Here is a 7,697-nt window from a genome sequence, read left to right as displayed (position 1 = left end):
GAAAGTTAAAACTCCCCTTTCCTTGGCATCTCCATTAAGTATCCTGGTTCATTTTCTCTAAAGCAAGATGTAAACTTTACCACACTTTATATCGGAGCCTACCAGGTGTCTGGCCTTCACATGACTTCATAAGCTACACCAACCACATCAGACACAGGCCAGTGAGGAGTCAAGATCATGGTTGCTAGTGTCGAGTGTTCTGATTTGAATTTTGACTTCAGCACTTAAGTGAGTCATATGACACTGGGTCAATTAATCATGAATCAACCTTCTTGTCACTCATCTTTTCCCATGTATATAATGAGGAAAATTTACAACATTTTCCCTATTGCATTGTTGAAAAGATTAAGTGAGTATCTGATCAATAATAAGGATTATATAAAAGGTTAGCTAGTATTTTCATACATGATGGGAGGAAGTCCAAGCTGAGGCTTCATATTCATGACAGAGCAAAACCTTTGGGGTACAGGATGGTGCAATGTGAGAAGCATTTTATCTTGATATAATAATTCTTCATTTAATCATTCAAAGAAAGAACATAAATAGCTACCAAAGACCATCTCATAAAACAGGCTAAAATCCAATGTCTATTATACATGGTAAAGCAACAAGATAAAATGCATCTTGTCTAAAGTTGTAAATCCTAAAATCCGTATACAATGGAAATTATTCCTATAAGATTGGGTATACAAAAGCAATGAGAGTAATAGTCTTCAATTTATTTTTGCACCTTACAGACTCACAAATATGCAAACATGACCTGTAAATCTGAAATGACCACAAAGAGTAACAGCTATTGATGAAAATTGGGTTGCTCCATTAACAGTCACATGCTGAAAAAGCAACATAAGGGACATAAGAAAATAATTCTGTGTCTGACTATGGCAATGAGGGAAGTCATGCAGAAGTAAAGTCAGGAACTGAAGCTATGACTAGATGCCTTGGAGCATCTAGATGGGGTTCTTTTGACAGAGTAACAAGGATAATAGGTTAAAATCAAAGGAAAGCAAAGGATAGTAAAGGACAAGAGGTCAAGCAGTCTTGACTAAGTTAGGGGAGGAGCCATAGTGGGAGGATCTGAGTTTGAGTTTTTAGCACACATATTCAGATTTGATGGTTCCGGAGGAGTGTAGACACATGGCTAAGAAATAGAGCTATGAAAAGATATGCTCCAGGGTATTTAAAAGCCTTTATACAGGGGCAACTGCATGTTTACATAATCATGAATACCCAAACATTATGCTATCAGGTAAACATATACTGTAGGTTAACATCTAGAAATAGCTTTTAATTTTACTTGTCACACTGGAAAAAATTTCCAAAATTTGTTTACTCTAAAAAATCATGCTTTTGTTTCTCCTAAATTATACCTTTGGTGTTTTTATTAATTTAGATTTTATTCTTAGCTTATTGTATATGCTTCTCAAAATTGGTAAAGGAAAAGGATAAAGTTGTTCCTTTTATACTTCTAGCAATTTCCCACAACTAAACCTGAAGTATGATTGAATTACAACATCCATAATAAACTGTAACTCAATCTTCACATTTTCTGTGCAATAAGATCTATTTTGAGCAGTATTGTCTCTATTATTTATTAAGTACTGTCTACACTGAGCTATAAAACTGAATGAAGATGGCAAAGTTCTTCCCTTTTGTTTTGTAATACTCATAAAAGTTGAACCATTTAGCTAAGCAATATCCTTGATATATACTCCTAATGACAGAGCAAGAAAAAAGCTCACAATAGCAATGGCTCAAAGTTTAAGTCAGGATGGACCTGACATTTTTAGGCAAGTTTGGGTCCAAGGGGCTTGGGAGATTGCTGGGAGGGAGTTCAGAAGAATCCATGGGCAACTAGCCATGCTTTACCATGTATAATAGACATTGGATTTTAGCCTGTTTTATGAGATGGTCTTTGGTAGCTATTTATGTTCTTTCTTTGGAATGATTAAATGAAGAATTATTACATCAAGATAAAATGCTTCTTACATTGCACCACCCTGGTAGGCTCATATATATATACACTACAGAGCAGCACAGTGATTAGCTCTGTCCCACCCCACACCCAAGCCTGATGTCATGGCCTTATCCTTGTAATTTGTGATAAGTGTGAGTTCTCAGACAATCAAAGTATTAAGGTAAGTGGGCTTTTCTACGAGCCTGGTCAGACCGAGGTTCTCTCAGCAGCCCTCTGCAGTGTCCAAACTGCAACACTTGAAGGATAAAAGGGGATGTAGCTGTAGCACCAATAGAAGGAATATTAAGAGCTTCCTCATCTTTCTTCATCTAAGAAAATAAGAACTGTTCTGCTCAAATAGCACAATACCTAGGATTGACTTTATAATCACCTTTGTGTAGGTGTGTGCTATGAGAGTGGGTAGTAGTGAATAAAGACAAATGTGAAACAAGATTGACATTTATTAATAATTTTGAAGTTGCATAAAAGAACATCAATATGTTTAACTTTTTTCTATTTTTTGCATGCCTGAAAATGTCCACCAAAAGAAAAATCATTACTCAATACGTGACATCACAGTAATTGCCACATAAGAGATAATCCTAATCTCTTCCTTTGAAATTTCAACAAACTGAACAACTATAGCACAGTGAAGTTACCCCAGCCAGGTATGCAAGCATAGTGGAAAATCTATGCACCAAATGCACTAAAGCTGTTCTTTTGTTAGGGTTCTTAACAATACCATTCTCAAATGCCATCAAGGAAAATTAAATAGAATACCATGGCTATATAATTGGGGAGACATAGTTCAGAAAGGAAATAAAAACTCTCCAGAAAAAAATTTCAATTACATAGAATCCTTGGAGTTAAATGATAGAGAATTCAAAATTGAAGTTCTGAAAATACTCAACAAGATGCAAGAACACAATTAAGCAAATAAATGACTCAGAAAAGAAATAATGAACAAAACAAATACCTCACTGCATATATATATATTTATATATATATATAAATATATATATATATAAAGAAGTGTTATGTTTTTTTGATACAATGGAGATCGAAACATTAAAAACAGAGACAAAGAACTCAGTATATAACTTGAATACTGAGATAACAAGTTTAGTTAATAGAACAAGCCAAACAGAGGAAAGAATCAGTGAGATTGAAGTCAGGTAACTAGAAATTCTAGAGAGAGAAGAGGAGAAAGACTCACAAATATAAAAAATTGACAGAGCTCTACAAGAATTGCCAGACACCATGAGAAAGAACAATATAAGAATAATGAGTATATCAGAAGAAAAGAGAGAAAAATAAAAATGGAGAGCCTATTCAAACAAATAATTGATAAGAATTTATAAAGCCTATGGAAACAGTTAGAGTCTCAAATCCAAAAAGCAAATGGAACATCAAGTTACATCCACCCAAACAGAAATACTCCAAGGCACAATGTAATAAAATTGACAGAAAACAATAAAAAAGAAAAAATCCTCAAGGCAGCTAGGGGCCAGACCAGGCAGTAGCGCAGTGGATAGAGCATCAAACTGGGATGCAGAGGACCCAGGTTTGAGACCCCGAGGTCACCAGCTTGAGCACGAGCTCATCTGGTTTGAGCAAAGCTCACCAGCTTGGACCCAAGGTCATTGGCTTGAGCCAATAGCTCTGTCTGCTATAGCCCCACGGTCAAGGCACATATGAGAAAGCAATCAATGAAAAACTAAGGTGTCACAACAAAAAACTAATGATTGATGTTTCTCATCTCTCCATTCCTGTCTGTCTGTCCCTATCTCTCTCTCTCTCTCTCTCTCTCTCTCTCTCTCTCTGACTCTCTGTCTCTGTAAAAAAAAAAAAAGGCAGCTAGGGAAAAGACCATAACATATAAAGGAGAGCACATTAGGTTATGACCAGACTTCTCAGCAGAAACTCTATAAGCAAGAGGAGAATGGACTCAAACATTCAGAGCACAAAAAGAGAGGAATTATCAACCAAGAATACCATATCCATCAAAGTTATCCTTCAAATATGAAAGAGAAATAAAAACTTTTGCACATATACAGAAGCTGAGGGAATTTATCACCACAAAAACAAACCCACTGCAGGGAATACTCAAGGGGGTTATTCAAACAGACACAAAGAACAAAGCAAATCAAAATTACAAGTAAAAGCTCCAACAAGGTCACAATTAAAACAAGGATAATCTGTGACAACAATAACATAAAAGAGGAGAGGAACAAGATCTGCAGTAGCAAAGGAGGATGGAGTGCAGAAGCACTCATAAGACAAAGGACTCTTGTACATAGAAACATTTTTCTCTTAATAACCTAATGGTAACCACCCACGAAAAAGCCACTACTGAAAAATAGAGCTTAAAAAGAAGAAACAGGAGAAGTATGGAATACTACCAAACAAAATTAACTGACAGAAACAAAAAGAAGAAGAATCAAACAAGACAGAGAGCTCTCAGGGAACACAATATATAAAATGGCTATAAGAAATCCTCAAGTGTCAATAATTACCATAAATGTAAATGATTGGAAATAATCAGTAAAGAGGCACAGAAAAGCAAATTGAATCAAAAAGCTAAACCCAATCATATGCTGCCTTCAAGAGACACATCTAAGCTGCAAGGACAAAAGTAGATTTAAAGTGAAAGTTTGGAAAACAATTTTCCAAACAAATATTATCCAAAGAAAAGCAGGCATAGCAATACTCATATATAAAAATGCTAATTTCAAGACATAAGGTAACCAGAGACAAAGATAAACATTTCATAATGACAAAGAGGACATTGTATCAAAAAGACATAACACTTCTTAATATATATGCATCAAACTAGAAAGCACCAAAAAAATATAAGACATATACTAACTAATATAAAAATAGAAGCAGAAAAAAACTCAATCATATTTGGAGATTTCAACATACCATAGAAGCTTTACACAGATCATCCAAACAGAAAGTTAATAAAGAAATATAGGCCTCAAGTGAAATTGTGGACCAAATGGACAAAATAAACATTTATACGGCATTTTACCCCAAAACATCAAATTATGTATTCTGCTCCAGTGTGCATGGAACATTCTCAAGGATAGACCATATGTTTGGCTACAAAACTAACATCAACATATTCAAGAAGAACAAAATTATACCAAGCACATTTTATGATCGTAAGGCTTTGAAATGAGAATTCAACTGCAAAAAGGAAGTAAAGAAATTCACAAAAATGTGGAAATTAAACAACATACTTGTAAAAAATGACTGGGTCATTGCATAAAAGCAATGATCAAAAGACATATACAGGCAAATGAAAATGACAGCATGTCATCTCAAAATCTAGGATGTAGTGAAACTAGTAATATGAGGGAAGTTTATAACATTTCAGGCTCATATAAAGAAATAAGAGAGATCACAAATAAACAGCCTAATATCATACCTTAACATACTAGAAAAAGAAGAACAAAGGCAACCCAAAGTCAACAAAAGAAAAGAAAGAGTAAAAATTAGAGCAGAACTAAATGAAATGGGAACAAAAATACTATAGAAAAAATTGATACAACAAAGAGCTGGTTCATTGAAAAGATCAATAAATCAACAAACCACTGGCTAGACTCACTAAGGAAAAAGAAAAGGGTTTGTATAAACAAACTCAGAAATGAAAGAGAAATTACCACAGATATCATAGATATACAAAGGATCATAGTAGAATATTAAGAAAGAGTATATGCCACCAAATTCAACAACCTAGAAGAAATGGATAAATTTCTAGAACTATACAATCTTCCTAGACTTCCATGTACAACTGGAAAACCTAAATAGACCTATAAATGGGGAGGAAGTGAAAAAAACTGTCAAAAATCTCCCTAAAAGCAAAAGTCCAGGACCAGATGGCTACACTAGTGAATTCTACCAAACATTCAAAGAAGATTTAGTACCTATCCTTCTCAAAGTCTTCCAAAAATTAGAAGAAGCAATACTGCTCAACACATTTTATGAGGCAAACATAACCCTCAATACAAAACTTGGCAAAGATAACACAAAATAAGAAAACTACAGACCAATATCTCTAATGAATAGAAATGTAAAACCTTCAGCAAATAGAATACAACAACATATTAAAAAAATAATCCATCATGATCAAGTGGGATTTATTCCGGGAACACAAAGATTCAACATACAGAAATCGATCACCACATCAACAAAAAAAGGAAGTAAAATTATATGATCTTTCAATAGATGCAGAAAAAAATTTGATAAGATACATCCCTTTATTTTTAAAACACCCAATAAAATCAGAATAGAAAGAAATTACCTCTACATAATAAAGGCCATATATGACAAACCATCAGCTAGTACTGTACTAAACGATGAAAAATGAAGCTGTTTCCTCTAAAATCAGAAACAAGACAAGGCTGCTTACTCTCTTCACACTTATTCAACATAGTTCTGGAAGTTTTAGCCAGAGCAATCAGTCAAGAGAAAGAAATAAAAGAAATCCATATCAAGAAAGAAGAAGTAAAGGCCTCACTTTTTGCTGATGACATGATCCTGTATATAGAAAATCCCCAAAACTCCACCAAAAAACTACTAAAAATAATAAACCAATACAGTAAAGTCACAGGATACAAAATGAATATAAAAAAGTCCGCTGCTTTCCTATACACCAATGATGGAACATCAGAAAATGAACTCAAAAAAATTTCTTTTACACTTATAACAAACTAACAAAAAAGATAAAATACTAAGGAATATACTTAACTGGCAGGGGAGATACCATGATCATGAAGGTGGTTTTCCCAGGGCAAGGCTTATCCATTGCACTCGGGATGTGCTGACCCCTGTGATTTCCCCAAATGTGGGAAACTCGACTGCTAATTTGTGGTAGTGGGGGACTGCGTTCATGAATTCTTAGTTAAAAAAATACTAAGGAATAAACTTAACAAAGGATGGGAAGGACCAATATACTAAAAAATATAAGACATTTTTGAAAGAAATTGAAAAAGACACAATGAAATGGAAAAATATCCTGTGTTCATGGATTGGAAGAATTAATTAACCCAGTTAAAATGGTCATATTACTCAAAGCAATATACAAATTTAATACAATCTCCATCAAAATCCCAATGTTATTTTTTAAGGAAATAGAACTTTATATGATACCATAAAAAAAACCCAAATAAAAAAAGCAATCCTAAGGAAAAAGAATGAAGCTGTAGTATCACACTACTTGACCTCATATTATATCCTAAGCCATGATATTCAAAACATCATGGTATTTGCAGAAAAACAGACATACAGACCAATGGAACAGAATCCAGAGCCCAGAACTAAAATCACATATATATGGACAAATCATCTTCTACAAAGAAGCCAAAAACACACAATGGAGAATAGAAAGCCTCTTCAATAAATGGTGCTGGGAAAATTGGAAAGCCACATGCAAAAGAATGAAACTTGATTACAGTTTGTCCCCCTGCACAAAAATTAATTCAAAATGGATCAAACACCTAAATATAAGATCTGAAACAATAAATTACATACAAGAAAACATAGGTTCATGAGCCTTGACCATAGCCAACAATTTATGAATTTGACCAGAAAGGCAAGGGAAATAAAGGCAAAAATTAATGAATGGGGTTATATCAAACTAAAAACCTTCTGTACAGCAAAAGAAACTGACAGCAAAACAAACAGACAGCCAACTAAATGGGAGATGATATTTTCAAACAACAGCTCAGATAAG

General features: G+C 34.1%; 1 non-coding gene across 1 annotated transcript; it reads left to right on the top strand.

The window, feature by feature from the left end:
- Nucleotides 1-6,704: 6,704 nt before the first annotated feature.
- Nucleotides 6,705-6,867, top strand: LOC136327652 (U1 spliceosomal RNA). Its single transcript, XR_010729830.1, has one exon. It is a non-coding gene; the product is annotated as a U1 spliceosomal RNA (small nuclear RNA).
- The last annotated feature ends 830 nt before the right edge of the window (nucleotides 6,868-7,697 follow it).

The sequence above is a fragment of the Saccopteryx bilineata genome, chromosome 2 (assembly GCF_036850765.1).
Source record: "Saccopteryx bilineata isolate mSacBil1 chromosome 2, mSacBil1_pri_phased_curated, whole genome shotgun sequence".
NCBI lineage: Eukaryota > Metazoa > Chordata > Mammalia > Chiroptera > Emballonuridae > Saccopteryx > Saccopteryx bilineata.
This window is presented reverse-complemented; position numbering and strand designations above follow the sequence as displayed.